The sequence below is a fragment of the Haliotis rubra genome, unplaced genomic scaffold (assembly GCF_003918875.1).
Source record: "Haliotis rubra isolate DU_JTF1 unplaced genomic scaffold, ASM391887v1 Scf1843, whole genome shotgun sequence".
Taxonomy (NCBI): Eukaryota; Metazoa; Mollusca; class Gastropoda; order Lepetellida; family Haliotidae; genus Haliotis; species Haliotis rubra.
The window spans coordinates 54,339-80,160 of record NW_025765829.1 but is presented as its reverse complement, the minus strand read 5'-3'; the positions used below and the strand labels follow the sequence as shown (position 1 = coordinate 80,160).

Below are 25,822 nucleotides of genomic sequence, written 5' to 3'. Positions count from 1 at the left end.
TCAATCATGCGTATCACTTCTAAATATCGACACGACATAATAACGCACGTCAGTCGTTAAAGCCTGAATCATCTTTAGCCAGTAAAGTTATCTGAAGACGAAATAATCAATCTCCGGAGACACCAAAACATTGCCAACAAATTAAAATCAATCAATCTGCATTTTTCCATTCTTCTCGCTGAAATTTATTTTCGAATGACCAATATTTTGCAAATATTTTCGGTATCCAAAGCAGTGAATAAACAGTAATTAGTCAGTTACGTCGTTACAACAGACACCATAAAAATATTTCGATTGTTGTCGTCGTGTTCGTGAATGCATCAACCAGATTTGTCCACCGATATCAGGAACGTTACCTTGGGAATTGAACAATTTCGTGAATGAAAAACACCTCGAATGAAAACACTCGATTTTGTAAAAGCCAGAAACCAGCAATAAATCAATAAGATAAATCGCCCCATTTCAATAAAGCCGTTTCTCCGTTCACCGATCCTATCAGCCGCGACGGAAATGAGCTAAAGAATACCGGTCTGACGATGTTATCCATCTTCTATTCATATTGTTCGTCCGCATTTCAATTTCAGATTGGCAAAATGGTATTTTCAACAAATCAAACAACACGCTGATTCGAAAATGAGCTGATTCGACAGTAGCGAACACACAACAACATCACGCGCCTGAACAGAATAATAAAGAAAGTTTCGAGTATTAAAGGTCGCCCGCCGTATATAGTCGCCATTAAGCGTCAGCTGAAGGGAAGTCCCGGAAGCCGTTTGTCGTATTGAACATCCTTCCAAGCCAGAAGTACATCAGGTGATAACAATACGTGACACAATATTAAACAGCATACCAGCGTCAGCACGCCGGGTCGCCATGTTGAAAATGACAACCGAGTAACCGACAGTTTATGCGTAATCAACGTCGTCGGTTCATGCCGGCCGGAGATCACCGATTATTTGACTACCGTTTGTTTATTTGTACCGTTATCATTTTAAACAGCGATAATAAAACATCAGCGAGAGGCGACGTGCCCCGCGATAGCTTTATATAATGACAACAAATCGCGTGAAATGATCCTCATTAGTCCTCAATACATAGCCCTCATAAAGCAACGCTGGCGGTATTTATAAGAATGTTCTACACCGCTGATGACACAGTGACGATGCACGACCGAGCTTCAGTTTACGCTTTTAGCACTCAGCAACAGAATGGGTCAATATCATTACGCATACCGAATCGACAAGTTGACGAAACAGAGCACCACTAGGTTATCGTATTTAAAGACAGCGGAAACGTTGTCATCAGCTCGGCAGCGAGGAGTGTTGAAACACCGCTTTTGTTATTCCGTTAAATACAGGGTCGGTTTATCACCGTACCACGTGGGGAATTGAACCTCGGTTCGTTATCGGTGAAATACTGTGTTGGTCCATAACACTCGTAAGAATCAGCATGGCTGAGGAGTTCCAGAAAACATTGGTCACATACAGATAACAATGACTAAAAAAGTGTTAACAGTCATATTCAAACAAAAACATGATACATAACGCTGCTGATACCAACAAATTTATTGCTTAGCTATCATTCAGGCGTTAAACCTGTTGGGGCAAAAGCCTAACAGCGTTTTTTGGTTGCCTATTTAACGATTTTCTATCATTTCATCATCGAACATCACGTTTCAACAGCACGTTAGTATCGTCGCTTCATTTCATTGCCAGCAGGCCCGGCAAAACAACATTTTGCATCGTCACGTCATCTTTCAACATGCCCAATGCAAGCCAGAATTACAGCACCATCCAATGTTCTGGAACACCACTAAATATTAAATCATATCAGAAGTCAGCCTGACCAATAAGATGAAAGAGATCAGCGAAAGCAAACACTGAGCGAAGCGAGCGGCGCTTGACGCCACTTCGTAACAGATCTGTTAGCATCACAGCAGCATCATCAGTGAAATGCAGTTCTTCAATAGCCGTTACGTGAGTTTAACCGTCTTCGTTACGATTGTTGCCTGGCGATCATCAGAAGCGACGCCAAACAAAGGGGATAACGTTGTGTCAAGTCATTAAAAGAGTCTGTATCCGCATTCAAAAGTTTACCACAGTCGCGTCAGAAATAGTCAAAATAAAACACCTAATACTTTCAGCATCAATACCATTCTCGGCACCAAGGCCGCATCATTCTCAAGAAATATAACCTACTAAACATTCAATAAAGCACTTCAGAAACAGTATATCAGTAGGGGCACGAAAAGAGGCCAATATGTTTTGCAGTTACGCAAGTGTCGAAGCTTAAGTTCATTTACCGGCATAGTGCATGCGTCCGCGACGCTGGTGTCGCGGTAGCCGATGAAGCCACGCCGCATTGCATAATGAGTTATTCGCCACCGAAAGTTTCGAATAGAAACACATAATATCAGATAAAGTGCCGTACTTTGCAGCCATGTCAGTTTCAAACGAAGAAGTCAAAGAAGATTTATCATATTCTCGCCCCTCATTGAAAGAACAAAACACCGACAGTTGGCTCGAAAGTCCGACGTCTTTGTAATTGCCCAACAGCCTACGGAAATCGCGTTTATAAATGCCCAAAATGTAAACATAAATAACACTTCAAAGATTTCCGACCATAAACGCCAGTTTTGCCGAAGATAATACGCCTTCAGTTAAAATGTAGCCCACCACCTCCTTGGACCGTCGCGCCTACGGGAAACCGGCAGTACCACCGACAAAACCTGCAAATAGCGGGGCACCACTTAGGTTCTGCCGATACACAACACGCTTGCCGAAGATGCAGTTTTCGTGAAATGAAACCAATCTCTCTGAGACTGCTCGAATGCTCACGGGAAACCGTGAAAAATGCCAAAAGTATAAAGGCGGTTCCACTAAAGACGTTCGATGAATTCACCGGTTCTTTGCCGAAATATCGAACAAGCTTTGAGTTAAGCTCCGGAAACAAAAATGACATGGATCTTTATTGAAGAACGAATACATGCCCAGGGGACAAAAGTTTACGTTCGTTCGACCGATAGATCCGCCAGGGTATCAATCTAACCCCGAAAGTTAATAGCGACCGATGGACCGCGAAAACGCAGCACTCCATTCTTCAAAATCGCCCATTTACTTTCAATATTGGTTTATATCATTCACTCGTCAATCAACAGAACACGACGCCAAACAAGGAACAAGTACCCGGTCGATTATTATCAAATATCATCATTGACTACCGGGTTAGAATTGATTCTCCGTGCAACTACGCCATAAGAGAACGAACGGCGGTCGCCGGTTGCTTTATCGTCATATCGCATTCAACCGGCAGAATCGATTGAACACCGGTCCGGCATCAATATTAACGCCGTCATTGATAGCCGAATATCGTTTAAAGCGAATCATCAATTTCCGATGCAGTAGCACTGTTTCAGCTAAACCAGAACGATCGAAGCGAAAGCGTCTGATGGAAGTCGAAATTGATTTATTCCGGTCAGATAAACAGTATATCGCACAGATCGCAACAGCATCAGCCAATCGACCAGTCAAATGCGCCGCCATCATACCAACTATTACCAGAGACGCAACGTCACCAAAATGACGAAGCGCCTAAAGTAGTGAAATTGAATTGATTATCATCGACGCACGAAATATTGAACATGCACAACCAGCCGGTTGTGGGGTATGGTGCGTTAAAACCAGGGACAGTCGAGACGGTTGGTGTCATCAACATGTTAAGTTGTATTGTTAAAATTAACTTCAACAAAGATGTGATCAAAAATTCGTTCGTTAACACTTACCAAAGCGATACGAAAGACGGGTCAGGAATTCGCGACACAAATTGCGCCATATTTTTCGAAAGAAGTTCTGATCATGAGGTTTGGTGGAGCGAGTAACGCCGCTAACATTCCGCATCACAGAAATGGCTTCAATATCAAAATTACGTAAAGTTCGCGATTTCAGCTGATAAGCCGTAGAAAGATATCGCCGACCAATACGGTTCGCCACCAATCATCGCTAACTTTGTTCGTTAATGCGTCAGTTGATATCATATCGTTATGATATTTAAACATCAGCACGACATCGAAGCCTTATTGTTGAAATATGCAAATAAACAAGTTACGAATGTAATCATAAACACCGTTATCATATAATGCAGAAATCTGTTCGCAGACAGTACGCATTATCTCATTACATCAGATGTTACGACAATCTGTACGATATTATTGACCAGAAAATAGGGGAATGTCGAATAACAGAAATACGGCACACCCGGATTTCGACAGCAAACAAAATTCCAGATCGTTGTTGTCCTCACCGCCAATCTTTAAACAAGAGACAAAGCATCTTCACAGCGTAGGTCAGAGGTGAACGCATATTTAATTTCCAACAAACAAATCACAGCGGCGACCATGCTGTACTTAACTCGTACGCTCAGCTGACAGCAGCTTCAAATCGGAAAATAGTTGGCTCAGTATTATGGGTATGGTATGCAATATTAAATCAAACCCTCGAGAGTTGGTCTAAAGTTATCACGTACGCAATACGCATTTAGCCCAATAAACTACCACACGCCAAATCCCTCGTAACACAAACCAACGTTTCATTTGTTTATTTTAGAATAAAACGAAGACTTTGGGCCCCTCAACCGGGCGCGCAGAATCATGAGGATTCCAACTAAATTCACTTTAATTACCATTTTCGCCAAAGTGAAGTTCACCCGCACGCCACCGCAAACAGAATATGGGTAGTAAGAGCCGCTGAATATCGCCAATATGAAGCCAAAATATTTGGAAACACCAATCTTTTACTTTCCTTACGACAGAGAAGACGCGTCGCACGAAAGACATTCGTTAACAACAGCACATAGCTCGAATGCGATTGTGCTTGATCTTTAAACGATCACCGCATTGATGATCGTGACACGCTTCATCATTTCACCAAACATCAATAGCGCGACATTTGCAGGCATCATTATGTATTTCGTTAATAGAATCACCCGACTGACGACAACCGAAAGTCAACGCAGGGGAAATATTTCGCGTACCAGTAATTCACGCGTTCGTAACAACCAAGAGCAGACAGGCTTGCCACCATACCCGGTCATCAGATGATTGATTGTTTGTTTGTTAGTTAAACGTCGATATTCCGGTTAACATTCAAATCCTGATCAGCAGCACGACGCTGGACAATCAGAATGACGCCACGCCACCTGATTATTTTGAAGATCACACAACAACACCGCATCAGTGAGCCTCGACCTCCAGAGATCAACATATCATACAGGTTATCTGCGCCTACTAAAAGAAAACCACTGCGTGCGTCCAGAAAGCATTAACGCGATTCCATAAACAGAAAGACATGCCACATCGACGATCCACTCGTACGCGTATCATCGGTTCTCCTCGAAATGGGGACTGCCGGATGCGACATTTGACGAAGCGAAGAATCGTTGTCAATTCAGGCACGGATATCTGAGCTTGATATTTATCGAGTTCTGTTGGTGAAACCTGTTGACGCGAAAGAGGTGGTTTTCTTCAGAAGACAAGCGGAAATTAAGCGTCTGCGGCATCACTTCGATCGGTCGTCGCGATTTGTTAATTCAGCCAGAACCAACATTTAATCACGCTAATGAAAAGCCAACAGGAGAAATTCGTAGGAAGATACAAGCGTAACCTCGTGGAAGAGAATGAAGAAAGTGGAACAGTGGGCGTTTGACAACAGAGCCTGAAACGCTATTCACAGTACTGAACAAATGCTCGATAAACGGTTCATTTGAAGGAGTGACTATTGCTTTAGCCGCTGATAAACAGCACAAATCATTTCGGACAAAAATGGACGATAAATCGGGTAAGACGCGTTTAACGAAAGAAGGATACCGTTCAAGACAGCGCTGGTCATCATCGGTTATCACGCGAAATTACATCTATTCAGTTTACATTGATGAAGCCAGTTTTTCTGAAGCGAGCAGCAACTGGATAGCTTGTCTGTTCGTTGGGGAAATAGATCGTCCTTTTGGGCTCGAATACGGCACGCTGGATGCAGATTTGACTTCGAAGTGGTAGATAAAATGCGAAATTGGTTCACGCTTCGATAGCAAAATATTTTGGTTTTGTTTGTCGTTGAAATCGAGTTATATGGTGATGTCTGTAATGGTCAAGTTCGGGATTCAGATAACTAGATCGGGTTTGTTAGTCATTCGTTTATGTTCGATGAAGTCAAGCGAAGCCTGACTGACACGATCTTGGTTATCGTTTCCAATCGGGATTCATATCATGGAATCGTACTGCATAGACGATGCTCGCGCAGCTGAGCACCGACTGTCTCGGTCCGGTACGCTCGATTATTTGGCTGCACCACCGCCACAACCGAAACATCGTGACATTGTGCCTTTTAATAAATGAAGGACATTGCAATAAGCCATGTACTCATATTATTTCATCTTGTTGGAAATGTGAAATGTTCATATATCTGTTGAGTGAGTTTAGTTTCACGCCACACTCAGCAATATTTTCAGTTGTATGGCAGTGGTCTGTAACAATCAGTTGGACCAGACAATCCAGTGCTCAACTGCATGAGCATCGATCTATGCAATTTGATTCCATGACATGTGATCCGGTTAGAATAAGACTCTCGAAGAGGCGCAGTAACAGGATCGCGGTGGTCAGACTCGCTGACTTAGTAGAGACATGTCATCATATCCCATTTGCGTAGATTGATGCTCATGCTGTTGATCACTGGATTGTCTGGTCCAGACTTGATTATTTACAGACCGCCACCATATAGCTTTCGAATACTGCGCGCATTAAACAACAACCAAAAACAAAACAAAACCCAAGTTAGCCTTTGCCCTCTATGGGTATATTTGTTCTGTGGATAAATTCGAAGCATGCCCATCATGTATGTGACAGGATACACTACCCTGCAGGTCAAAATCCTGCATGTCTCCAGCGGCCGGTATTCATTTTAAAGGTTGTCCTATTTCCTTGTAACAAGCAAACTGTAATTGCTTATGGATAAAAAAACTGAAAAGAACGCAATAAATCATGTAAACTACTTAGTCGTGTAATTTTTTTTGCGAGACATGATGCTCCATTGTTAATTGTATATGTCACTAGAAGAGGCAATCCATGTCCATGTTTGTTTGTTAAGCACGATGTACTTTAAGGGTTTTGATTTATATCCATTTTTTGTCAAAATGAGTTTGTGCTTATTTATCAAACCGCTAAAGCAATGAAAGTCACTCAACTCTAAAGTGTTCGCTTTTATGAGCATTTGTTCAAGTACTGTAGTCGCTGTTTCAAGCCTCCTCTGATTCAGTGCAAATGCCCACTGTTACATTTTCTCTTTTCATGCTTTTCTGCACAGTGGGAAAGTTTTCTTTAGTAGGCCTGGAATGGCATAGCACTATGATGGTGTTGTGGATAGTCTCTGGAGGTCAGGCTCGCTGTTATTTGGTTGTTGTGTATGATCTTATCCAAATCGCGTAGATTGATGGCGTGACGTCATTCACTGGATTGTCTGTTCCAGCGTCGATTATAAACTGCTGTCAAATAGTTTGAATATTGTGGAGTATGGCATTTAACAACAAACAAACAAACAAACAAACAAACAAACAGTCATCTCCCATTGACCAAAGACATGAATCAAACAAGCCTGTCACCACTCTCCTCAGTTTGACATTTACACAGACATAATATGTTTTCGTAGATTGCTGCGTACACGAAATATTTCCCCTCGTTGTAACTTCAGTTGTCATAATGTATGGAGATGTTGTGTCAGACAGTTCCTGTGAGAGCCAAGTAGTGTTGCCTTACCTAATGCCTTGTATTGGAGTCACAGCACAAGCCATTTCATATGTAATGTCACCTGCAAATGTCCTTGCCATGAATGACAGGGGATATACTATTTCCCTGCAAAATGTCAAGAAGAGTATCACAGTCATCTATTGCAGTGATCATTTTACAAAGGTCAAAGCACAATCACATTCAGGCTATCGTATACTATTTGTGCTGGATAGTCTTTCAGTTATTGCTCTTTGTGTTTTGTGCTAGAGCTCATATTTTCTCTGTGCGAGTAGTAAAGGAAGAAGTAAGATTCAAGGATGTTTCCCAAAAAATATTTTTGGCTTCATGTTGAGTGATATTCTAGCAGCTCTGCCTTTATAGTCTGTTTGCAGTGAAAACGTACAGGTGAATTTCACTTTAAACAAAAATGTAAATTGAATAAAGTGAAATTAAGATTGCGAATCCTCATAATTCTACCTTGCCAATTGAAAATTTAAGTCTTAGATTTTTATTCTACGTCATGTTTCAAATCGCTTATATTGGTTTGTATTACAAGGGGGTAAGCGTAGTAGTTGGAACAGTGAAAAAAATGCACATGCGGTACGTGACGAGTGTTAACGTAGACCAACTCTCCTTGTTCTCGGGGTTTGATTTAATGTGCATACCCCCTTGTAATACAAACCAATAATACCAATTTGAAACTATGATCGTTTGTTAAACAACTCGTATCCTAAACTGAATAAAATTCTGAGATTTAAATTTTTATATGGCAAGGTAAAATTATGAGGATTCGCAATTTTAATTTCACTTTATTTGATTTAATTTTTTGTTTAGAGTGAAATTCATCGGTACGTTTTCACTGCAAACAAACTATAGTGTCAACAATGTGCTACATGTGAGGTACAACCGAGCCTGCACTTACTGTGAGAGATTCTTCTTTGTCTCTTGTTTAAAAGATGCTTGGTGAGGATTACAACAACAGTCTGGGAGGACTTTGATGTGGTTTGCTGTGAAGAGTTGTGTCCCTTAGTTGTGCCAGAATCCTATAACTGGCCCGCCCTGATTGTTTCTGGTATTCAGACATTCCTATTTTTCTGAATCCAATAATATCAGCCGCTTATTGATTGTTATGGTACACAAGTTATCAGTAGTTGTCATGAAAGCATCCTGATTGTAATTAATGGAAGTAGTTTTGAGGGTAACAGAACATTACTGTCTACAATTTAGATAGATGATGCCATTATATATTAGTCAACAGTGTTTATGATTATTCATAGCTATAACTATGGAACATTAGCAGCATATTTCCAATAATAAGAATTCCGATAATGGTATTGATGGTATTTAGTGACAGCAATGTTGTACTCTGCGATATGATATGGCCATGCATTGTGAACAAAGTTATGATGATTGAATCAAGGTGTTGTATTTGAATCAGCATTATCTTCCTACAGCTTATCAATTTGAACAAGTCACGCTGAAGGCCTGGGTTCGATTCCCCACATGGGTACAATGTGTGAAGCCCATTTCTGGTGTCCCCCACCGTGATATTGCTGGAATATTGCTAAAGCGGCGTTAAACCATACTCACTCACTCACTAAATTTGAACAAACCTCCGCAATTGATTGAAAGAACTAATAATATTCTTTCCAAGAAAAATATGTATTTTTTTAAATTTGTGTCACAAGAAATTCCTATTGAATCAACTGTATCAACTTTTGAAATGAAAGTGTGCAGAAAGAATCATTTTGATCTATCTTACGATTAAGTTAATTTTAACAAGCCTGGCTAACTTTTATGCAGTTGTTATTTTCAATACATGCAATATCAATTTCCCCCCTGGAACCCACACACATGCACCCCCACCCCACTCACCACAATACATATGTTGTATGTTACAATACAATGCAATGGCTCATACAATACAGAATGCGATGTGTCTTAAATGTGAATGTCAATTCCAACTTCCTCTCACCTCGGCTGTCAGCTTCGTCATTTTTGAGGTGGCCGATTTTGTCTCTGGCATCTCTGGTATGGATTAATAGTTAGAGACATGATGGCTCAGCATTTGTCTGGTCCAATTAGCCCAATTAGACATTGCAGTCTGTCGCAATTAAGTCATTTTCCTGACATATCACAAAGTAGATTCAGTCTTCAACTGCATGCGTTGCTGTGGCCTCGAGCACTCGATCAGTTCCTGGGTTTCGCCAAAGTAGTGAATATTGCTACCATGGTGTAGTGGGTAGAGTGGCTGTCCGGAGTGAGTGAGTGAGCCTCACTCGGCAATATTCCAGCTATGTGGCAGCGGCCTGTAAATAATTGAGTCTGGACCAGACAATCCAGTGATCAACAGCATGAGCATCATTCTACCCAGTTGGGATACGATATGTGTCAAGCAAGCCAGCGAGCCTGACCACCGATTCCATTTGTCGCCTCTTATAATAAGCATGGGTTGCAGGAGATCAATTCTAAACCAGTTCTTCATGGGGCAGCTGTCCAAGAGTTAAATATCAGTGTGTCATGTCTTACTTGATATGAAATGTTAAGGTACTTGTTGATTCCCTGCCTTGTTTTAGCATCGATGTTCTGGTTGGCTGATCGGTATACCATGTCCTGAGTGAGGTATCTGTATTAACATGTAAAATATCAGCTCACTGTGCTAGTTCAGCAGGGGCGGATGCAGCTTTTTGAGAAAGGGGGGTGCACACTCTAGAGAAAGGGGGGTGCACACTTCATTTTCATGAGAGTTTCCATGGTCATTTAATAAACTTTCAGGACAAAAATGGGTGTGCGCACCCCTGTACCCCCCATCTGGATCTCTCTATGGTCAGACGAGTACATGAAACCACAAACTGATACTTTTTATCCCCCCGGCTTGTAATGTGGGGCGATATAGTCAATGCCTTGTCCGTCCGTCCGTAAACATTTTGTTTCCAGAGCATAACTAAAAAACCGTTCAATATATTTCAACAAAAATTGGTAGATATATCAAACAGAACCTAAGGTGGTGCCTTTTGCTATTTACGGATTTTTGTCATTTTTATTTTTCTCGGTTTCCATGGAAACGATTGAACTTCGTCTCCAAAGGGAGGGATGGGCTTGGTCTTAAAATGAGGGTGATCTTCGTTTCCGGAGCACAACTCGAAAACCGTTCAATATCTTTCTTCAACACTTGGTAGATATATCAAACAGAACCTAAAGTGGTACCTTTTGCTTTTTGCAGTTTTTTGTCATTTTTATTTTTATTGGTTTCCATGGAAACGTTTTGGACTTAGTCTCAAAAGGGAGGGATGGGCTTTGTTTCCAGAGCACAACTCGAAAACTTCTTAATATCTTTCAGCAAAACTTGGCAGATTTATGAGTCAGATTTTGAAGTGGTGCACATATACACATTTTTGGCATTTATATTTTTCATGATTTCCATGGAAACGATTTGGACTTAGTCTAAAAAGACATCAAGCTGGACTTTAATTAACTGTCAGATGATGATTTGTTCTTTCAAATATGTGGGGGCCGGGGGGATATGTCATCTTCTGATGACTCTTGTTTAAAATGGCTGCCATGGCTACAAAAGTTACAGCACTATCTGATGTCTGTGTTTCCATTCCAGAAACTTTCCGAGCTGCAGCAGAAGCAGGTCCAAACGACATCCTGAAGTTATACAATACGCGTGGAAACCTCATCAACATTTCACCGGCGCTGGCGGAAAATACGCCGGACACGCGGTACAAGCTGGAAGTAGTTGCGTCACACTGTACGGGTAAATGGACTTCTCCTTGTTAAACTTCGTTCTTCCTACGTGGCACGATCGGATTCATTGCATGCTACTAGAATGTTTTGAAAAAAAAGATTATTTCCTCATTTTCTTTGTCTCTGTTTCTAAGGATGCTTTGTGAGATGTTTAATTAGGTTTTATTTCTTAGAGGTGGTACGAGTTTATTGGTGCTGAAGTGAGAGTGTATTGATGCTGAAGTATTAGGTGTTTTATATTATGGCCCTTGGTTCAATGTTCTTCTGACCGGTTACGTGGAAAAAAATTAGATACCAGTTACAAGGTTTCTTCTAATGACTATTTGCTTGATTATCCCACTGTTTAAGAAGCATGACGAAGCTTGACCCTGATTGGCCCAGATTATGCTCTATTGATCACTTCATCATCGGGTGGGGTAGCCCAATAGTCATGCTGAAGACCCGGGTTCGATTCTCCACATGGGTACAATGTGTGAAGACCATTTCTGATGTCCCCTGATGTTGCTGGAATATTGATATAAGTGGCGTAAAGTTATGCTCACTCACTCACTCAGTGAACCTTCACTGGTCTCTTTCAGTATCTGTGAATGCAGACTGACCAACTTCTGTGGTTAAATGTATAGAGTGGTGTGACTAGAGTGTGGATGGGTGCTTGTAAGACCTTCTGGCTGCATCATACAAGACATGTTGAAAGATGGTGTGTGTAATGTTGTTTTGCCAGATTTTCTGTAATGGAATAAAACGATGACTGTGTCGGTATACTGTGTCCAAATTGTAGTGGTGTTCCGATGATCGAAAATAATCGAAAATCGATCGAAAGAAGGATTAAAAATGATTATCGATTGTAAAAAAACATATTTTCGATTAAACTGAATTTTGTCGTTTTAGTATTACACACCTGAATGAAGTAAACTAAGCAATAAATTTGACAAATATTCACAGGTGATGAGCTTTGACTAGGGTATTAAAATTTTAAATCAGTAAAATAACAAACATCTGCTGATTGAATAAAGTCTTATGAGGAAGATTTATGCTATCATGTTTTTTGATTTGAATGAAGGACCAGTGTGCCTTTTTGTTCGGGAATTTGGGTGAATGTCAAGCCCTGCAGTTCAACAATTAAAGTTTGAATCTGTTATCTAGTTATGTAATTAATGTTTTCTGTTTGAATCTATAGCCATACCATACCTGAATACTGATGTTTGAAGGTGGTTGTGTGAGAGCCTAGTGGTCACAATGTTCACTTGTCACACCGAAGACCCGGGTTTGATTCCCCACATGGGTACAGTGTGTGAAGCCCATTCCTGCTGTCCCCCGCTGTGATATTGCTGGAATATTGCTAAAAGCAGTGTAAAACCAACCTCACTCACTCACTTATGTTTGAAGCCCCATATTGGTGTCCACTGGTATGATATTTCTCCACTGTGTCTTCAGGGGCGGTGGGGTAGGCTAGTGGTTAAAGCTCTGGCTCGGCCGTCCGAAGATCCGGTTCAATTCGCCACATGGGCACAATGTGTGAAGCCCATTTCTGGTGGCCCCTGCTGTGATATTGCTGAATATTGCTAAAAGCCGGGCGTAAAACTAAACTCAGTCAGTCCATCAGTCACTGTGTCTTCAAGCAGTGTAGAACCATTCTCTCATCTATCCAACGCTGCTTTGTGTGGTAAGGGGTGACTATTCTTATCATATGTGGGGACTAACAGGATCAATTTCTCAGACTTGCTGACTTGGTTGATTTGTGTCATTGTATCCAAAATATCACTGGTTTCATTATCACTCGCTTGATTATGTACGGAACACCTATTATATGACTAAAATGTCAATGACTGCAGCAGCAAACGAACAAACAAACAAATCCAAATAATCCCAGTGATCTCTCCAGCCAGCTATGAATTATTTTGGAAACCTTGCATTGATTGTCTCAGCAATGAGTTGTCTCAGTTGACACATTTTCAACATGGCAACCACGGCAGCCATCTTGAAAAGCCTTTGAAACCATTTCCTGTCTATTTCTTCATGTATCACATGTGTTTATCACCTGATGCTAAACTGTTTAAGCAGAGGATGGTGTAATAAACAGCTTCCAGGACTCCACACTCTAGCTGTTGCCATGGCGGCTATACCTATACAGCTTAACTTGACCCTTTAATATTCAAGCTCTTTGTATTCTGTTCAAATTTTACACAGTGATATTGTTGTGTAGTGTTCACTTCTGTCTTTTTAAGTGCATGACTTTAATTTCAACCTTGATATCCTTATCCTTTGAACTGGCATTTTCCCAGGTCAGCGCAGTTGTTTTTGAGTTTGAAATTTGGAAAATATATTTTGTATCTAAGTGAAAAATGCAGTTTGTCGAATGACGAGGAACATGTATTCCGAGATCGCTCTTTTATCAGCGATCGCTGTGTGCTTTATCATTTTGCATACATCATGGCTGTCGGGGATGTTGACAGATGGCTGCAACTAAGGAAATGGGGCAATTTATCTGTGTTTAATTTTCACTGGTTTCTTGGCTTTTACAAAACATCATTCAGGTGTTTTTCATTCAGGTGTTTTTCATTCAGAATTGATCTAATTCCAAAATGACGGTCCTGATCAGTGGAATAAATCTAAGTTGACATTCCTGATAACAGACAATTTTTGGGTGACATTATGAATCAAATATTTTTATGAGGTGTCTGGTTGTACTGACATGCACAAACACTGCTGATAAGTCTGTTTAATTCCTGCTTTATGGATATGTAAAATATTTACAAAAATATTAGTCATTCAAAATGCAGTTTCAGTATGAGAAGAGTGGAAAAATACAGATTGGTCTTCTTTCCTGATGTTGGTTTTGAATTTGTTGAAACGAGACTAATGTTTTTGTTGTCTCCAGGTTAAAATTGGTCTTCAGCAACCCATGCTTGTCATAAGATGCTACAAGCAAGGTCAGGTGGTTAGGCTCGCTGACTTGGTTGACACGCGGTATGTCATTGTATCCTCAACTACTTAGATCAAGGCTCACGGTCTTTGAATGGCATTTAGAAGTGATACACATGAGGATTAGAGAGTTTTTGGGATGTCATCATCATTCACCTGATGAAGGAGTAAATATATAATTCAAAATGTTGCGCTCCTCATAATAAAGAAGTTCACATCCATAAAAGCTCTTCGCTTTAGACCGGCCTCGCGGGTGTAGTGCGTTAGAGCGCCCGCCCGAGAGCGGAAGGTCGCTGGTTCGATCCCCCGCATCGCCATACCAAAAAGACGCGAAATATGGTACTTGTTGGTCCCTGTCTGGCGCCGCATTAATGGGTACAACAAGGACTGGTTGGCTCGGAGTCAGTATAATGTGTCTGAGTGGGGTATTCATGCTTCACTGCGCATGGTATCTCAGTGAGCTAGCACTATAAACCCAGCTTCAGTCTGGGCTAGTACAAGCAGCCGCGACATACGCATACACACGATGCATCGCCGCCATATGAGCCAAATATTCTCAAGCACGACGCTAAACCCAATTTCACCTCACGCCATCTCTTTCTATTATGCTCATGGTATTGATAACTGGATTGTCTGGTCCAGACTTGATTATTTACAGACTGCTGCCATATAGCTGGAATATTGCTGAGTGTGGCGCTAAACACCAAAACAAAACAAAGCATTGATGAGATTATGGCAGTAGATGTGTCTCTGGTTGTGACAATGATCGAATGTGCAAGACTGAAAACTTATGGTAAAATGACATGCATTTGTGTCATGTTTTTATTGGTCACAGCAAATGATAACCCTGGGACCACCCACACACCATCGTGACTCAACAAGCATCCTGTGTGTTTTATCATGAAAAATCTAAACATGTGTTTTCAAACTTCCATATCCTGAAACAACATGATACGTTACAAAATGTTTGATAGCCTTTTAGAATTTACGATTGATTAAAGCAAAATATTTACAGTTGATAGGTTAATGCTGGACAAAAATTATTTACTTTACCCTGACTTAATGATAAAATAAAAAATATGTAACAGTTTCCCTTAGAACACACTATTCAGAAAATTTGAATTGTAAAATTATATTTACTTCATGAGTAAATTTTTTATCTTTTTAATTTTTATTCAAATTAACTTAAGATCAACATAAAGCATTTCAGAAACAATTCCACCCACATCTTAGAATATTATTATGAAAGGGGTTATCTGAATATAAAATTCAAAAAGTGAATGTAGTTTTATGTAACTGTAAATGTTTTGATATCTCAAACAAACCGTGAGTAAACAGCATATAAAATATGTAAAATAACTACACTAAAATTGGTCCTGGCCTAAAAATAGGAACGGTAAGCTGTTAACACAGGCTGATCTGTCCAACAAATATGGCATGATTGGTCAGTAGTATAAGATGTAAAACTATGTAAAAATACACTGAAATTGGCCCGCCTAAAATAAGAATAGTAAGCCATCAACACAAACTTGGTGTGAGTTGTCAGTAGTAAAAAAAGCTATGAAAAAAATACAGTAAAATTGGCCTGCGCCTAAAATAAGAACGGTAAGTCGCCAACACAAACTTGACGGAGTGGTCAGTCTACCTTTGATGGTCCCTGGGAAGTTGTCTCGACCGGGTGAGGTGATGAGAAAACAGTAGATGACAGAATGTGAAATATCTCCGCTAATCCTGTCTGAGCAGCATGCTAGCTGAGGCCATTAATCTTCCAATCACTTTCAATGAACAATCCATAAGCAATTCCTGCTATAGCTTCAGACATTGGTCTCTGTACCAAGATGGATGTTTATGGTAAGACCCTGTTAAAACCAGAGGCTCTAATTTCATCACTACTGGCTGGATAGATGGTTTTTTTTGCCAACCTGGAATAACATAAATATTCATTTTGGGAATGTGTCGACTTCAAATGCCTTACCTGAGTTCTTAATTATTTTTGTGGTCATGAGTGTTATTGATTTTCAAATTAAAACTTCCAGATGTATTAGGGCTGTGGGTGGCCTAGTGGTTGAAGCGTTCGCTTGTCATGCTGAAGATTCAATTCCTGTTTTCGATTCCCAACATGGGTACAATGTGTGAAGCCCATTTCTGGTGTACCCCGTGATATTGCTGGAGCATTGCCAAAAGCAGCTCAAAACCACACTCACTCACTCACTCATTCATTCACTCACTCACTCACTCACTCACTCACTCACTCACTCACTCACTCACTCACTCACTCACTCACTCACTCACTCACTCACTCACTCACTCACTCACTCACTCACTCACTCACTCACTCACTCACTCACTCACTCACTCACTCACTCACTCACTCACTCACTCACTCACTCACTCACTCACTCACTCACTCACTCACTCACTCACTCACTCACTCACTCACTCACTCACTCACTCACTCACTCACTCACTCACTCACTCACTCACTCACTCACTCCATGCCTACCAATGAAACATTCTCAACCAACCTGACTACTGGAATCAGGAATTTGGCAAAAAATGTCTGCTTTCTACAGCACTCCATTATGCTGTTAGAACATTAAACTCCAAGCAAATTGAAGGTCAATGGTTATTGTAAATAAAGAATGTTTCCATTTGCTTAGTCTCTTTGGAAGAAAACTTTTGCTGTCTTTATCTAGCAAGATTGGAACGTTTCAACTGTTTGATCAAACTGGGTCTAATGAAGAAGATAAATGTCTGAAAATAGTCTGCAAGATGTTCATGATCAAAGCCTGCTTTAAAAGCAGATGAAGGTTTAATGTGTGAAACGGTGTGTATGGCTTAAAAAGATTTGATGATCGGAAGCATCATCGCTTGGATGAAATATTCATGATTATCGATATGAAAGTTGTGTCTTCAATAGGGAATTATTCTGATGAAGTAAAGTTTCAATATGCCTCAACAGACTTTTAATTGTTGTTGCTGCAGACCAAAAGTGAATGTATTTGTGAAACAAAATGTCCCAGTAAAATAATCCATGCATAAATGTGTCCCACTTTGCCAATGCTGGATATATGTTGCTTTTTTAACTCCTTGGGTATTTTCTCAAAGTTATTGTATTTATCGATGGTTGATTGATATTTAGTAACTGATTATCGATCTCTGTGATCAGACTATATCATCAGTTAGCCAGGTATATATGGATTTGAAAAACACTTTTTCTGCGATTATTGACATCACATGGTGGTGTCCTCCCATTTGTGAGAACTCCCATTTGTGAGACACATTAATTAATGGTTCAGTGCACACAGGTGGTGCTTCCCCATCCCTACGATGAAAGTGGGAACAGCCCTGTTGCTGAAGAGTACCCGCAGGAGGCATAGTTCATTAATGAGTTAATTAACACAGAAGACATTGTTCGCTGAAGAGCTAGATTTTCAAAGACGAAAATCTGAGTAGGTAAATTAATTTCTCTTCAAATGATCACGGTTACCTACACAAAGTGTTATTTTTTAAAGCCATTTATCTGAGTAGGTTAATTACTTTATCTTTTAGAGTTTCATTAAGTTACCTCCACAAGATTCAGTTAAATAGCTAATCCATAATTAGCTGGGGTTAATCCATTCTATCAGACAGGGGAGTATGGTGTGTTTTCTTTGGTAATTACCTACTCCACTGTCTCATAACTGGGAGTCTCACAACTGGGAGTTCTCACAAATGGGAGTAGACCCACATGGTTGTCCAGGTGCATATGCCCTTGAAGTTCCATTATTCAGGTCAGTGAACATCACCTGCAGGGCATTTGTCGACAGGTAAACGCTATTTTTCTACGAGATCGGTAGATTCTATTGTTTCCGTTATGTTATAGTAATCTACTGGGGTGAAAACTGTCCACTTAGTGGTTTTGATGTCCGTGAATTAGTGGGGGTGTGATATTGATTTAGCGTGTTGGTCGACAATGATCATATTTCAGCGCTTATTGTTCACGTATGAATGACCAGTGTGTTTTCTGGAGCAGAATGAGGTCTGACGCAAATTGTATTGTGTGTGAGAATGTGTGACCTTGATTGTGGGTAATTCTACCCTGACTTTGTGGATCGTTGTCAATGCTTTGTAGCTGCTGGTACTGATCAAGTGTCATTTAGGATATTTTCCATTCTTCTCAAAATAGATGGTTATAATACTGAGTTATGTGATGCACATAATCTTTTGATGAGATGCATGAGATGCATGAGATGTATTTACTTCGCACTGTGGTGTCATAGATAGAGCGTAAGTCTTAAGTATCATCCCCTGACTGTCATATCGGCAGATGGGGTAGCCTAGTGGTTGAAGCGCTTGCTCATCATGCTGAAGCCCTGGGTTTGATTCCCCACATGCATACAATGTGCAAAGAACAGTTCTGGTGTTCCCACCATGATATTGCTGGGATATAGCTAAAAGTTATGTAAAACCTCACTTACTCACTCAACCTATGACTCTCACTCATTCACTCACTCACTGCTGACTCACTCACTCATTCACTCACTCACTTGTTGACTCACTCATTGACTCAATCACTGTAGACTTACTCACTCGTTGAAACAATCACTTGTAGACTCTCAAGTTGAAACAATCACGTGTAGACTCACTCACTCACTTACTCATTGAAACAATCACTTGTAGACTCACTCACTCACTCGTTGAAACAATCACTCGTAGACTCACTCACTGACTCGTTGAAACAATCACTTGTAGACTCGATCACGATACCAAAATGACGCTTAAAATGTGGAACTCTTATTACCCACCTTAGTACTTGCCATTAAGGGGACACACCTGGCCCTGATATCTCAAAGTCTGAGTTTTAACTTGCTAGAGTTTTACTCAAATTTGAAAAAGCCGCAGGTAAATGCATTTCCCAGAATAAACTTAAATCAATATTAAACTCAAATTTAGCAGACAATTTTGAGTTTGATGGATAGATTACTTAAGTTGTTTGGGCTTTTTTATTTAAAAATGCAGTTGAGTTAAAATTAGCTGTTTCAAATTGTCAAACTCAGTTTGAAATTTGAGTAAAAACTTAAGTTTGCTTCAGAAATCGGGGCCTGACTCTGTATACTGTGTTTAATGATAGGTATCCTTCTTTAACTGTGACATGATGTCTCAGCGGGATATCACGCTTAGGGCAGCTTTAGGTCTGGATCAGTACACCTCCCCTAACACACAAAGATAACATAAACGTACACGATGCTTTATCAGTGCAGTAATCTTGAAACGTTAACCCCTATTTCACCACACATACGAGCAATCATTATCTTACTCTGAAAAACATAGTCCCACTGAGACAGACTGAAAGTAGTTCCTGCATGAAGTCCTGTTTCACTGCACATGTTTTTTCTTTCTTCTTTTTACAGAGAATTACAGTGTTTCACCACAACATAATAAACTGTCATTTTATCATTTCACTGACTCGCTCTGTTTGGAAAGGTATCAGCTTGATAGGGTCGCGGGTATTCAGCTGCTTGTAGTTTCTACACAGCAGTTAAAGTCTGCTGTATGTGGGCCACTTCAGGCTGACCTCCAATATTAAGGTGTAATGCTGTTATGTGACTTAATACCATTCTAAACCTCACTCACTCACACATTTACTTTATATCATTCAATTTGTTTGCAATATATCCCAGCCTATACACATGGAAATGGTGTGTCTTTTTGTCATGATAAGACGCGGATGATGATGATGATGATGATGATGATGATGATGATGATGACGTATGACAGTGAAGCTGATGGATTGGTTTATGGAAAAGTTGATGAAGGATATGATGAATGTGATGATGAATGATGATGATGAAGAAGGTGATGAATGTGATGACAATGACGAAGCTGATATGATAATATGGATTGGTTTATGGAAAAGTTGATGAAGGATATGATGAATGTGATGATGATGATGATGATGATGATGGTGAAGGTGATGACAATGATGACAATGACAGTGAAGCTGATGATGATAATATGGATTGGTTTATGGAAAATGAAAGATGATGAAGGATATGATGAATGTGATGATGATGATGATGATGATGATGATGATGATGATGATGATGATGAAGGTGATGACAATGATGACAATGACAGTGAAGCTGACGATGATGATAATATGGATTGGTTTATGGAAAAGATATGATGAATGATAAGGATGAATGAAAGATGGAAATGATGAGGATGACAATGATGGCATGGATTATGATTATGATAAAGATGATGATGAAATGATGGTATGGAATGATGATAACGCATGATGAATGATGATAATAATATTGAAGGAATGATGATGATGATGGTGGTGGATGATAGAAACAGTCACTTATATCATATCTCTATCTTCTATCCCTTCTCTCCTGTTATCTGTCTGTTAAATCTTTTCTTCTGTTCTTCATATTTTGTTTCTTTTGTGTTTATCTTGAACATGCTGTTTTCATGTTTGCAGGTAAACAAACAACTTTGTAGTCTCTCACCTTGGTTTTGACATGAACTCGTAGGAGCAAAGGTAAGACAATCTTAATTACTTCTAACCTGTTGGGTAAAAGAAAGTGAACTCTTGAAAACTGCATTTGATAAAACAATTTCTAAAAGTTATCCAAAAGTACCGGCTGGCAACAGTAGCTGAAACAGTGTAACTTAATGTCCAAACAGACTTATTCCACCAGTATCAAATACACAATATTTTGTTTGTTTCCTTTAAGTCACCATTCAACACATATGTATACTCTCTTTGTCCTTCAGTATATATGTGCATGCAAAAACAAAAAGAGATTTCTGTGACAGGATACTTTTAATGCTGTAAATACTGTTATGTACGCTATATAGCTGCCATTACAGCGATATTTCTCCTAACAGATCAGCTCCATGAAAGTTGGACTTTAGTAGCTTGAGGAACTTAACCTGCACACACAGTGTAGAAATAATCACCGATTGGGATATTAATATTTCCTACTTGTTTCCACTTGAAAGCCTGAAAGTCTTAAACAACAGTGATATTTTTAAATATTTAAGTTAAGTTTACTAAGGATTCAGTTAAGTTAAGGGTGTCATTGCTTTTAAGCATTGGCGATCTGTGTATATCTTCAACAACTGAATTTCACATGTTTGTTCCAAAACCGTGATATCCAAATTTGTCCGATGTTTTTTGTGGATCCTTGCTTGTTCTCTCAACAGCTTGTTTTCAGGCTGTCATGTTAACAGTGTGTCATAAAGTGACATTCACTCAAGATACAGCATTGAATCCTATTTTCACAACACATACACACTCATGCACGCCGGCCATATGTCTTAAATATTCTCCAGCGCCGCGTTAAACCCAATTTCACCTCACCTCACCTATTTTCACATGCTGTAACTCTAACAAAATGCCAGCAAGTAGTTGACAGGGCGTGAAATGTTTTGAAATTTAATTAACATAAAAACTTGAATTGTAAGAATTTGAGTCCCGCAATATGTTTTGCCCTGTATATTCAGTTACTATAGTATATAGCATGGACTCGTTCACCACCAAGATGTGGAAGAAAAGACATCACCATCACCCTTACTTCACAGAGAATGTCTCTTCTACAAGATTTAATTAGGTGGCTGTTTCAAGAATAATATTGTTCAGACACAAACATGAGCATGAGTGAAGATCTGGGTTAGAAATAGTCTCAGTGACCTATGCTTGGCGTAAGTTGCAATAAACGGAATTGGGTGGTCAGACTCGCCGGCTTGGTTGATGTCATTGTATCCCGATTATAATGATTGATGCTTTTAATATCAATCACTGGATTGTCTGGTCCTGACTTGCTTATTTACAGACCATCATCATACAGCACTGTTAAACAACAAAGAAGGAGAACAGGTCAGACATGTTTACCATGATAGAGTGAGTGAGTGAGTTGGGTTTTACGCTTGCAATATTCCAGCAATATCAACGACGAGTAAGGTACCCATGTGGGGATTCGGGCGCAGGACGCAGCCGTAACGCTTTAACCACTGGGCTACCCCACCGCCCCTTACCATGATAGAATGGAGTAAGGATTTGTGCTGCTGTTAGCAATATTGCAGAACAACAGAAATGGGCTTCACACATTTTACCCATGTGGAAAATCAAACCTGGGCCTTCGGTGTGATGAGCCAATGCTTTACCACAAGGCTACCCCACCGCTCCAGATATTATGGGATGGAGAATGGAATGGAGAATGATCCAGGATGACCAGGGATAAGGGCAAACAGACAAGTGATTTACCAGATGAAACTTCCTGTATTTTTCACCAATGTCATTCAAATCAGAACTTATGAACACAAGTGGTATATCGCTGCTTGAACATGTAAGGAGGTTGTGTTACCCTATGACTTGGCTTCATTTTTTTCTTCCTGGATTTCTAAAGGAAAGAAACCCCACAGAAAACACAAACATACCCTTAATAGTAGACATTTGTGCCTTTGCACTTTGAAGTGACTGTGAAGTACTCATAGCAATATGGCTTCTTTATTTTGTTTTCGAGAATATATTTATTTTCATTTTTCCTTTTAAGTTACGGAAATCAACATGCTTAGAAGGACAAACTTTTTATGGATGAACGACTTTATTCGGGTGATGCGATGTTTCGACATATAGATTCTTGTATCGCTGCCACTCAAAGAAGTTATCAACATGCTTGTCTAAATGCTTTGCTCACTCTTGCATGGGATTTAAATATCTGAGGCTGATTATCTGATTATCTGATTAGAATGTTCCCCTATGCAAGCTCCTATCCCTCAATCTCTGTGTATTTCAGTAAAAATATATGATCTTCATCTGATAACGCTTTATTGTTCTTGTTGACATCCACGTACGAAATAACCCCGCCGATCTGTAGCGACAATTCCCATGTGAATGAATTAACATTTATTTTGATAGAAGTATATAAAAGTAAAGGAATGAGAAGAATGGTGGGTTATTTTTCTGCATTGTTGTTGCCAGGTACAGTGACTTCCATCAATAGCAATCTTCCCAATAACTGTATCTCTCCTCTATCGAGTATTGTAATGAAACTCAGGTATCAGTTTCGCTGTGTAGATTTCCATTAATCACTGTGTGATTGTCTCGTGGGGTTCACTCAAGTACAGATGAAATGGCAAGCTTAAATTCGTCCTTGGTGGAGTTATATATGTATATTGTTGATGTGTAAGAAATTCTTTTGACATCGATCTCCAGTTGATTAATCTTCTGATTTGGTGATGAATAATTAGTGACATGATTCAGACATGAGAATTTTCTGCAGATCCGCCGATTTCCATGATGTTTTTTTCATTTTGAACAATTTTGAGATCGATGTAAATCTGCAACTAATGACTCCAAGATCCCCGGCTAAATTTTCAGTGTTTTCTGTGCTTTGCCATTCTCATGTCTTATGAATTTGTTTTTCTATGAAATATTTGTCAATCTGTATTATTAGGATCTGTAAAAATGGTGCCCATGTAGGTGGACCAGTGAGTGATAGCCTGCCATTGAACTATGATCATTCTGTTTGTACTTTGTGTGAAAGGGCTGCCACTGTGATAAAATGGATACAGTGTGTGCCCAGAGGGTGGAAGATCAGTGGCTCAGTCCCTTGGCCACATCACAGACACACCACGCATGTACCACACCGTTATGCCACACCACGCTAGACCACAAAGACAACTTAAAGAGAATTGAATTGAGGCTATGTTTCTAGTGCTGGTGATTTCATCTAAGTAAATCTGCTTCACCTGCTTTACTCCATCTTTAATCACTCACTCACTCACTCACGCTTTACCTTAGGCTTTCCTCAATCTAAAATCCCTTGCTTGTTCCCTCCCTCCTTCACTCACTCACTTGCCCACTAACTCACTCATTCACTCACTTATGCACCAAAGCCCACTCACTCATTCACCTAACCACTCAACCAACCAACCACTCACCTACTCACTCTATCACTCACCCACTCACTCACTTACTCACCTAACCACTCAACCAACCAACCACTAACCTACTCACCCACGAACCCACTCACTCTATCACTCACCCACTCTATCACTCACCACTAACCACCCATTAACAACCAACCAACCAACCAACCACTAACCTACTCACCCATGTAACCCACTCACTCTATCACTCACCCACTCACTCACCCATCCACCCACCCACTCACCTACCTACCTACCCACCAAACCCACTTACTCACTTACTTCCACTCACTCACTCACCCATCCACCCACCCACAAACCCACCCACTCACTCACTCACTCCACATTCACGCGGGTAACATGTATGGTAGTCAGCCTAAAAAACTCAGTGAGGGCATAGGTACAAGAGCATTGCACTAAGAATCTTTGAAAATGAATTTAATAAACAAATTCCCTCGCATAATTTTGTTGATGGAGCATCAAAATTGTGCAGACACTGAACCTGCTTGATTGATTATAAAATTATGATAAAAGAATGGCCTTAAAAAAGACAGAATCGTCTCCTTTTCAGGTGCGAGATAAATGTAATTTGTTTCCTGCAATTAATCAGTGAGGTGATTGGTGGTAGTGTTTATGTGATTATTACTGATAGAGGCTGCTTTTCATCAGATATAATTACTGTTATTATTAGTTAACTGGCTCTTGCAGCATGGTCAGAAAAGCCATTAATTACAGTATGGGTGTGAAAGGTACAACATGAGATCATCTTTAAGCCGCTTCGTTAATTCAATATATACCGTGATCATATGTAGTTATAATGACTTGTGAATTAGATGTGATGTTATCATTAAGTCATAACTCAGGCATGTGGTTGTGAGATAATTTGCTAATGGTGTCTTGGGAATTCAATGCCAAGAAAGTAACTTTTGTTTCTGTTGTCATATGATGTAAGGATGCAGTGTGAATCTAGTGATTATTGTAATTAGGCCAGACCAATGTTATTTCTTGTTTTACGGATCTGCCGGTCATATTTTTTCAAGAATAAGAAAAAAAAAAAAAGTTCCCCGCTCAAAAAATAAAATCCAAATGTATATGTGATATAAGTGAAATATTCTTGAAATCAGTGTGAAGCCTAAACTCACTCAACTTACTTTTAGTTGATACAAACAAACCGAAAGAGTTAACATGGAAAGTCTTGTGGGTTTTTTCTTTGACTGGTGATTTTTCCCTCCTGCCTTTAGGTTTTCTGAGGACAAAAGTCCGTAAAACAAGAAATAAAATTGGTCAGGGCCCCGCTAAAAAGAAATTAGTGGTAGTTCTCTCGAAGCCTAAGATCTGTGGTGTACTGGTGCTCTTTGGTAGTTTTGGATTTCTGTAAATTTTCTTGTAGCAGTCAATACTCTCTATCCTATGAGATATAACCCATGCTTGTCGTAAGAAGCAACTAACGGGATC

The 25,822-nt window shown here is 39.9% G+C and overlaps 1 protein-coding gene across 2 annotated transcripts in view; it reads left to right on the top strand.

Moving 5' to 3' along the window:
• The first annotated feature begins 11,377 nt into the window (after positions 1 to 11,377).
• Positions 11,378 to 25,822, top strand: part of LOC124273816 (high affinity cGMP-specific 3',5'-cyclic phosphodiesterase 9A-like) — a 43,524-nt gene continuing 29,079 nt past the window's right edge. For both annotated transcript variants that reach the window (XM_046709124.1, XM_046709125.1), the window contains exon 1: positions 11,378 to 11,528. The gene's annotated coding sequence lies outside the window, so the exon portion shown is untranslated. The remainder of the gene's footprint in view (positions 11,529 to 25,822) is intronic.